This window comes from Triticum aestivum, chromosome 7D (assembly GCF_018294505.1).
Source record: "Triticum aestivum cultivar Chinese Spring chromosome 7D, IWGSC CS RefSeq v2.1, whole genome shotgun sequence".
NCBI lineage: Eukaryota > Viridiplantae > Streptophyta > Magnoliopsida > Poales > Poaceae > Triticum > Triticum aestivum.
The window spans coordinates 16,918,562-16,928,239 of record NC_057814.1 but is presented as its reverse complement, the minus strand read 5'-3'; the positions used below and the strand labels follow the sequence as shown (position 1 = coordinate 16,928,239).

Here is a 9,678-nt window from a genome sequence, read left to right as displayed (position 1 = left end):
TCTTGCTTGTCTATTTTGTGTCCACCACCTCTAGTATCTGTAGGTCCTTTAAGTTGCTGATCCCTCTTGGAATCCGACCACCCGCTAGAGATCCCCATATGTAGCTCAGCAACTAGGTGAGCATGCACGTCGAGATCAACTAAAGGTGTGCATAGCATGGGCAGGCGCAATGTCTCCATCAAACAATGCTTGGGAAGATTTGGACTAAAATAGACCGGGGATTCTTTTTTGCTACAACGAAGGCTGCGGAGACTATGGAGTTCACTGATCCCAGCTGGTAGTGCTGTAATATAACTATTTCTGCAGTAAACTGTTCCGAAATTTCGGTGATCATCAGAATATTTTGAAGCAATTTCCATTGATCCACAGTATTTCCGTAGCAAACTTGCATATTGTTGTTCTAATGATCATCAGATTTCCATTGATCATCTGAATTTTGACATTAAACTGCACCTGTCTGTTTACTGAAATTTGGGTGCAGTAAACTGAACTCCCAACTGGAGTAGTTGTTTGTTTCTCAAGTGATGGTGATGTGTTCCTGTCAAAACTGTCAGAGAAAGCATAAGTACTCCAAGTCCCAGTTAACTGAAATTTGTCTGCATTACAGAACAATTTCAGTTAACTGTAGGACTCCAAACTTTCACAAGCACACAACCCACTACCACTCAGGACAGCAAATCCTGTGTCCATGTGGACAATAAATCATTAAACTTTAGTCTGAATCTCCGAATTTCTATCTCTGAACCATGTGAAAGCAGTAGTTTGCTTCAGTGCTCAACCATGTTAAGGACAGATTGGTGGTGAAATGGAATTTTTAGCAGTGGTTCAGACCATTGGAACCATCAACCATGTACATTTGGTGAGGCTAATTGGATTTTCCGCTGAACAATCACATAGGCTTCTTTTCTATGAATAAATGTCAAATGGATCATTGGATAGGAGGATTTTTCAAAAGCACCGAGAAGCCCCACTTGTCTGGAAGACCAGATTGAGGATTGTAGCTGATGTAGCGAAGGGCTTAGCTTATCTTCATAGGGACTCTCGGCAAACAATACAGTATAGTTTGGAGCAGAGCAGAGCAGTACAGTTTGTAATAAAAAAATTATTCCCTCCGTGCATAAAGTTTACAATCCCAAGCATAGAGTTTGGATCGACCAAATATCATAAGATTACAAGTGTAGGAAGGAAGGATGAGTAGATTATTCCGTGGTGGCATGGGTGTTGATTGCACAGTCTGCTGCAAATGAAATGAGTAGTGGTCGGCATGGGTGTTGATTGTACTGAACCTGACAGTTGATTTGTTGACAAAGGTTGTCAGCACAGGTTTGATTTGGTTAAGCATCGGTTTGAGTTTTAATTTACGTGCACTCTCTCATTACTTGCTAGTCACAGCCAATGCACAATTTATCGTGTATTTTAACACCGCATTTGGGCATTCTGCACTGTAGCACCATTGACCAGATTCCTTTTGTTGACACATCTCACACTTGATCGATACTTTTTCTACTGCTCTTCGAACAGAACACACGCGACCCTGCAACTACATGTTCGTCTTTCATCAAACTAGTTCAGTTTGGGAGACTGTTAAACATAACATATATGCAGGTTCAGGCTCCACGTACGTGTATGGTTGGCTTCGGTAGATAGCTAGGCTGTTAGGATTGATCTCTATCTCTTGTAACTTGAATATCTTTCCTAGTCTATCTCTTGTTGGACAAGTTGTAATCTCAACCTTTGTACGCGATCAGGGAGTCGCGCCCCTGCACTATAAACACGCAGCCGTTGCCCAGGAAAGGGTACGACGTTCCAACCCTATTTCACACAACGCACTACAACAATTCTAGCACGCACACTTCAGTTGCAAACTGAGTCAAGATAGATGTGTACTAGCAGCAACAAACAGATTACTAGCTACTACCAGTAGTAAACAAAGCAAGCCTCTACCGTAAATTGCACGCACAACATGCATACATGCATGCTCTGCCGTGATGAACTGATGATTGAAGAGTTGCTGCTCTGAGTCTACTTATGCGATGCCTCTTCAGATTGTTTGCTGGTGTTAATCCAGTTGATATGCAAGACGTACGCTCTCACCCTATGAAATTAGTATTCGACAAGAGACACGAATAAATCTTGTCACGGATTTCAGAATGGAATAGTACAGTTGGTGCCAAAATAAATATGATTACAAATAAACGCATGAGAGTATAAGACCTTGTGCTGAAAGATCTAATATATCATCCTTGCAATATCATGTCTTATTACATGTGAAAGAATGTGTGCAGCCACAGCAGGCATGTTTCATCGAATCAATCTGCGGAACTTGGATAGCGAGTTCATGTTCTCGATTCGTAGGGAAGTATACATATTTTAGCATCAACAAATAGAATTCTCATCTTAAAATACAGAGAAGAAACATGTCGCTAAAGACTGTGTCAATAATTACACGTTCTCCTCAACAAGTTGATCCATTCGTAGTAAGAATCGTTTGCCATCTTGTTAAGGGAATCAGCAGTTGTCACTTGATCTGATCAGGGAGCATAACTTCAGAGGCCACAACCAGCCACCAAACTTGAGTAGCGTTTTATGATATAGCCCGTTGGAGCTTCCACTTCTCCCCGCAGCTGAATATAGATGTGTTCGCAGAGCGACAACACCATGTATCAGAAATTGCAAGTATATGTACAACATGTAGCGAGATAACTAGAAAAATGAGTTTGTTTCTGAACTGACCGGTTATGAGTTTGATCTCAGTTCACTTCAGATGCTCACGGACTTGTCGAGGCACTGCGAGCTTCTGGCTAGCTCAGAAAGGGGTCGATCATACGGCTTCCAACTTCACACTTTCAGAACATTCAATGTCCTTGGGAACCACTGGATTGTTGGGAACTTGGGATGTTTATTCACTTGAGCTGCAGAAGCATCGGGAATATAGCTCAAGGCTCATCTCTCAGGCTTGTGGATATTAAGAAACCTGAATTTGAAAAAAATGCTCCTGTTCTGAACGAACAATAATTTCTTCCAGCATATTCACTGAAATTAATGCCAGGAAGCATCAGGAGTTACCTTCCTCCAGTTGATTCCTTGGTAGCTAGTAACCTTCAGCAAATTTTGAACCAATTAGACAGTTCACCATAATTCCAGCTGCATTATGTGTTGCTCCAGCTTGCCCCATGTTGATAAAGTCTAGTGTCCTGCTGAGTTTGTTAACCAAAGAAAGCTTCCTCAAATTCCAAACACAAAACAGGAGTGTTTAATTTCACACATTCCAGTTTCTAATGGCCAGAGTCTAGCTAAAAGCATCAGACTATACCAAACAAATATGTAAGTGCATACTGAAATACTGAAACAGACAAATGCTAATGACAGTATGAAGTAGAAACAGAGGAAATAGCTGCATAGAGGCATTCTGACAGACACTTGATGTGCTCAACAAGCAAAAACAGAAAGAGGTGAGTTGAGCTGTACCAGCACGGTGGTAGAAGGAGGCACCAGGAAGTGCTGAAGAGTTGAAAGGACTGAGACGAGACCATCATCAATTACAAATCGGCATGGGTTGTAAGCGTAGAGCAGATCATCCTGACTGTTAAGAGATGAATATTATAAGTGGAAATCAGCATGATTAGTTGTAGAGGCAATAATAACATCGTGCAGATAAGAAGAGAAGTTAATTAGCAGACCTGAGGACATTCCTCGTCGGCATGGCCACCACTTCTGGTTGTGAGCGTACTACAGTTAACAATATCAGTGCATATAGAAGGATTTTCTTTCCGAGAACTCACAAGAAAATACAGAGAGGTGAAGGTGATCTGCACCGAAGAAATGGATATGATAACTTATATTTGTACAAATCAAGCAAACGGTGCGAGAAGTTAGATGTAATGAAATGAACAGACAGGTACCAGCGGAAGTGACGATCAGACAGCAAGGACGGATGATCAGCAACTAGAAACTAGCACCGTCGATCAGGTAGCATCTTCGTCATCGGAAATGCAAGAGAGGAAATCGTCATCTCCAATGTCATGTTCTTGGCTGTTAAAGACAAAAAAACGAGAGAGATGAATTGTGATGGGTGTATATCGAATATCTCAGTTCATAACTGATGCTACTTGAATAAAAGAGAAGAAGCAATTAGTAGACCTGAGGTTCGTCGCCTGCGAGGAGCCCTCTCCCATTGCTGCACGCTCAGGAAAAAGGGATGGTTCCTCCTCTGCTTCTGCATCATCGGATCCTTGGACGACGTCCCCCAAGTCATGCTCGCTGCAGGTCTCCCTCGAGTTGCAGCACGGGATTGTTGGGATGTTTGTCCACTTCAGCTTGCAGCATACCAAGGTTCGCCACTCTGCCTTTTCTACCAAGTGAAATCTGCTTGAGCACTGGAAGGTGATTGATACCAATAATCTCTGATTTCAAATCGCCATCACTGAATTCTATCAATTCCATCTTGGGCGAGGCGCCCTTCTCGAATCGCACCTCCGTCAGTGGATAAGTAATATCAATACTAAGTTTTCTGAGATTCACAAATGCTTCTGCTCTGAACACTAGCTTCTTCCCAACATAAGCATAACTATCTAGACTGAAGAGCATGAGCTTGGGCAGCTTTCCTAGCATTTCCGTGACTTGATCTTCCTTTAGTCTGCTCCACTCCAAGTGAATCTTCACCAAATGCTTCAGACTTCCAACCCACTCGGGCATCTTCCCTCCAAGATCTCCGAGCAACTTCAACTTCTTTAGCAGGGCAGGAGGGGAGGAAACATTATGCAACCACTCGAGTGACCCACTTCCAACATCCAGACTAAGAGAGCGCAGGGAGGAGAGCTTCTCTATGGCGGCACAGAGATAGAGTATCTTGCGTTTTTGATCGGCAAACCTTCCTTTACCTACAATGCTTAGTTTTCTTAGCTGAATAAGCTCCCCCAACTCTTTAACTGCTTTCTTGCTGGTTTGATTGATGTCCACCACCTCTAGTATCTGCAGCTCCTTTAATTTACTGATCCCTCTTGGAACCCCAACACCATTTGTCTTGGACCACCGGCTAGAGTACGGAGCCCATCTGCTACAGCGAAGGCTGCGGAGACTATGGAGTTCAGTGATCTCAGTTGGCAGTGCTACAATATAACTGTCTCTGATGTCCAAGTTCTGCAATCCTCTTAATCTCCGTATTGACTTCGGAAGTGCATATATATATATATGAAGGTCCTTTAAAATCCACATATTTCAAAAGGCACAACAACCCAATGTTGTTGATATCTTTTTGTCTAATTTTAAACAGTGTATTCTTTAGATCCAAGGCTCTAAGCATCCTCATGTTGGTTGAACAAACTGAAGGTGAGGGCTCTGCGGGTCTCTCACCAAACATTGTTAATGACCGAACATGGCTCCAATCCATGCCAATATTTTGGCCCTTGCTACCATGGTATGATACATGACGGAAATTCCCCTCAATTATACTGGCTTCACTATTTCCCACCAGGTGCACAAAGTTTTCATCTCTAGAAATTGAGACCATTACATCACGCATGATATCATGGACCCGGCAGCTCTTAACAATTCCTTCTACGTTCACTTTTGATAGTTGAATCATGTTTCGGTTGATTAGCTCATTGAAATAACCTATTCCAACATCCTCAACATTAACTCCACCACTAGCTCTAACAAGCCCCTCTGCTATCCATCTATCAACCAAACGTCTTCTCTTGATTTCAAAATCTTCCGGAAAGATGCTTAAATATAGGAAGCACGATTTAAGATGAGATGGCAAATGGTTGTAACTAAGAGTAACCATCCTCCTCATTGCTTCAAGGCTTGGGTTAGTCCCAAGCTCTGAGGGAATCTGCTCATAAATACTCTCCCACATTTCTACCACTTTGGTAGCAAGCAAACCTCCTATGGTGAGTATAGCCAATGGTAAACCACCACACTTATTTACTATTTTGGAAATCACGTTCTGCATCCTTTCATCACTTTTTGTTTCTTCGTCTGTTTTCCCAATCTTTTTCAGTAGCAAATTTGTGGCTTGATCTATATGTAGGTGTTCAAGGTGGTAAATAAGCGATTTGGAAGTACACTGCTGAGCTAGGCCAATATCTCGTGTTGTTACTATTATCCGGCTACCTTTGATGTTGGTAGTAGGAAAAGCAATATCTTTGATCCACCCCCATGCATCAATGGTCCACAAGTCATCAAGAACAATAAAGTACCTCTTCTCTTGTAGCTTTTCCCTAAGGTATCTGGCGAGATCAACTACTTGCACCGTCTTCCCCTCAAGTTCCTTCAAACGCTTCTTCAGATCTTCATTTCCAAAAAGTTGCATGATCATATCCTTGAGCATCTCTATCTTGGAAAATGTCTGCGAGACTGTGATCCAAGCCTGGCAAGAAAAATTATTCACAATATCTTCCTTACTTTCAAATGCTTTCCTGGCAAGAGTAGTTTTTCCTAAACCACCCATGCCAACAACAAATACCACCTTGGCTGTACCTTCTTCAGTCTTGACATCCATCAACTTAATTAACTCCTTCTTCGGCTTGGAAAAGCCAACAAGTTCTGCTTCATCAATGTTGCTAGCCGAGTGATTGCGAACATCTTCCATGTGAGAATCCATGTCACCCGTGGTGTTGGAGGCCTCCGCCTTGATCAAGTTATAGCGTGTGTTCCTGATGCTTACTTCTTCAACTCTTGCTTTGAGATCGCGTATCCGTACAGCGATCCGATGGCGATCTTTGAGCTTCATGAGCCGACGTAAGAAGCTTTGGCTTCCCACATGCACCATGAACTCACTGAGGCAATCTTCAATGTTGTACGACAGATCCCTTACTTGTTTTGCCCACACCTTGAGGAGCACATCTTTCTTCTTTATTGATTCAGCGACCTCCAGGAATGCCTCCATCGTCTCGAGCTCGTCTTTAATGAACCTACCAAACCAGTGTTCAAAAGAGGATTAGATCAACGCTAACCGGTGCCACTCACCAGCTGATGGAATGCAACGTGCATCTCTGAATTAATAACAGATATCAAGGGACCAGCGCTAGGAATATTTTCGAGAGCACAAATAAAAGATTTGGTGTATATTCATGGTGGATTGATCTTAACAAAATTAACAGGCAGCTAGAGACGCTGTGAATGTTAATGCATACCAGATATCCTTTCGGACGCCGACGAGGAGGCCCACCTCAGCGGCAGCGGCAGAAGCGGCCACGCTGATGGCGCCCCTCACCATGGACCTCGCCATGCTCACCACTGTCTCCGCCATCTCAAGGTCCTGGTTGCGTTTCTTCCTCTCTCAAAGTCACGACTCAGAGATGTCGCAGATTGAAGTATTATCAGGGCCTCAGTAAATGTGTATGCCGGATCAGAGAAGCTGCCGCAGTGCCGTGACTACTTGGAGACCAATTATTTTCTTGCCACGTGGCATGATAAGAATACTCTGAGGATGCTGCACCTTCTTATCGTGCAATGTATCGGGCCAGTCTCTCGACGGAAACTAGGTACTCGCCAAGAGAGTCGACGTCGAGATAAGAAAAATCGGATAGACTGTAACGTATAGTGTACTCAACGCCACACAATACTGTAACGTATGCTAGCCTGAGAGAGACGAACCGAACCCGACAGATATCTCAGAAGACTTTTCTCTGCATGCCCAACACGTACGTGCACTGAAAATGAGACTCGGTGCATCGGTTAGGCAGTGCTTGGCAAGTACCACCACAGTTAGGCGTTGGCTCCTCGCTGATGTTTGCGCCAACTTGCATCCTGTCTTGATCCTGCGATGCTTCAACTTGCCAAATTTTGTGCAACTTGACAACACAAGGATGCTTCCAACTTTTCTTTACAAAATGAGGCTTTCCACCCCATGTTTTATAGAAGGCAAAACAGGGTAAACTGGAAGACCCTTACATCTGCTTCAATACCATAACCTTAGAGCATCTACGGCCGGGCGCCCAAAACCTGTCTTAAATGTTTGAGCGGACGACCCGGTCATTAAACGGTCACAAAAATGCAACCTAGACGGACGCCTCAAACGCCCGGACTGACCGGCACTCCTCATATCCAACCCAAATCTAAGGCGGATGTGGCCTCCTGGCCTCTCCCTGCTTATCTTCTGGATGGTGTACTCAACACCACACAACACTGTAACATATTTAAGACTGCAAGTAGCTAACTAGCCTGAGAGAGACAGACCGAATCCGACAGATACCTCTGAAGAATTTTCTCTGCGTGCCCAACATGTGCACTGAAATGAGACTAGGTACATCGATTAGACTGTGCTTGGCAAGTAGTACTTCCTTCCACCCCAGTTGGGTGTTGGCTCCTTGCTGATAACCTCAAGCAATTGCGTCAGACGTTTGCGCCAACTTGCATCTTGTCTTGATCCTGCGATGCTTCAACTTGCCAAATTTTCTGCAACTTGACAACACAAGGGACAAGGCTGCTGCAAACTTTTCTTTACACTAGTAAGTATGCACGTGCAACGCACGTATCATAGAGTTATGAAATAGAGAGAAAATTGGATCGCAGGAAGGGGAGCGGTGGCATAAGTGTCAAGGGAGGAGGATTGATTTATTGCGGCGGCCATGCCTGCAGGTTTCCTTGGTATTTCCAAGCTAATTTTAGTGAATCCTTTGATTATGTTGGACTATTGTAGAAAAGATTATTGGGAACTTTTTTTGTGTGTAAAATCAGTAATCAATAATTGGGAAACATGCCCGTTCTGGATGGAAGAGGTAAAAGAAATTTCCAAGGTAAGACCTGAAGCTTCCTTGAACTGAATGTTGGTTACGCAAGCAGTCGAAGTTAGGATCTAACGTGTCAGTTATGCACTCTGAAGAATGTAAATCTTTGAACTTGTCTATCAAGTCAAGGATACATGATCCAACTATCGACATACTTTACAAAATCTGTCAGAACACCATCTATAATAAATATAGGGAAAGCAAGCACATGTAAGCACAATGTCTGAAAATGTCAAACTGTGTACATGTCAATTTTACACTAAAAGTAGAAATAGATTTTATGCACTATAAATGACAGAATCTACCAACAAAGCTTAAAGGCACGGACTGGCAATATATATATTTGTGAACTGAACATTACATAAACTGGCAATATAACCTCACGCCATAGCTTGCAAATAAATATGATGGTACATGACCTTAACATTAAAACTAATGTTAAAGAAATTTCAAGCCATCTGACAAAAATAGAATATCACATTAACCAATAGTCTACCCTGTTCTTCACTCTAATTTAAGGGAAGTAAACATGTTTTTTACATGACAGGGAAGACAAATGACACATGCTCCTTTTCAGTGGCAAAACAATTTCACTCCTGAAGATAAGTGTTGGAAACATGCACATCTTCTTATTTGACAACTGAACAAGCGATTGGATTGCTTCCAGTATTACAGGGACCAAAGGTCATGAAACATCATTGTGAATCCCATATCACATCAATTTGGATTTTCCCTTTCATATCTGCATTGTGTGAAGTTGGATCAGATTGCAGTATTTATATGTAATTTAGCAAGAGTTCTACCAAGCCATTAACTATAGAATCCAAATTTATTTCTTAGGTAAACATTGATATTATTTAGGAGTGAAAGACATACCTGACCCCACAAATTATTTTTGGAATATAATTTCATTAATATCAGTAGCAAGTTAGGAAAGTCATGTATG

The 9,678-nt window shown here is 42.5% G+C and overlaps 1 pseudogene; it reads right to left on the bottom strand.

Moving 5' to 3' along the window:
* Positions 1 to 2,200: 2,200 nt before the first annotated feature.
* Positions 2,201 to 7,438, bottom strand: LOC123167156 (disease resistance protein RPM1-like; annotated as a pseudogene).
* Positions 7,439 to 9,678: the final 2,240 nt, after the last annotated feature.